Raw genomic sequence first — 517 nt, 5'->3', positions numbered from 1 at the left:
ATTAATGACGATGATGTTGATGGTGATGATGATGATGATGATGATGATGAAGATGAAGTGGAGGAGGAGTGGGAGAAGGAGGAGAAGGACGATGACGTCGATAATGATGATGATGTTGTTGGTGGTGGCACTGCCTCGATGTTGTTGGAGAGGTTGTGGAAAGGTTAGTTAATGTGATGATGCTCTTCCCTCTTTATCGTCATCAACATTCGCCATCCCCGCTAATATCAACACAACCATGCGTTATTAGCATCAAATTCTTCGCTATCCTTTTCCTGATTCTCCTCACAATTCTCCGTCTACGTGTCGTTGCTATTTTCATCATCATCATCATCATCATCATCATAATCATCCACATTATCATCGTCGTCGTCGTCTATTATTGTAATCATTATTATTATTATTATTATTATTATTATTATTATTATTATTATTATTATCATTATTATTATTATTATTATTATTATTATTATTACTATTATTACTATTATTATTATTATTATTATTATTATTATTA

Source organism: Octopus bimaculoides, chromosome 19 (assembly GCF_001194135.2).
Source record: "Octopus bimaculoides isolate UCB-OBI-ISO-001 chromosome 19, ASM119413v2, whole genome shotgun sequence".
Classification (NCBI taxonomy): domain Eukaryota; kingdom Metazoa; phylum Mollusca; class Cephalopoda; order Octopoda; family Octopodidae; genus Octopus; species Octopus bimaculoides.
This window is presented reverse-complemented; position numbering follows the sequence as displayed.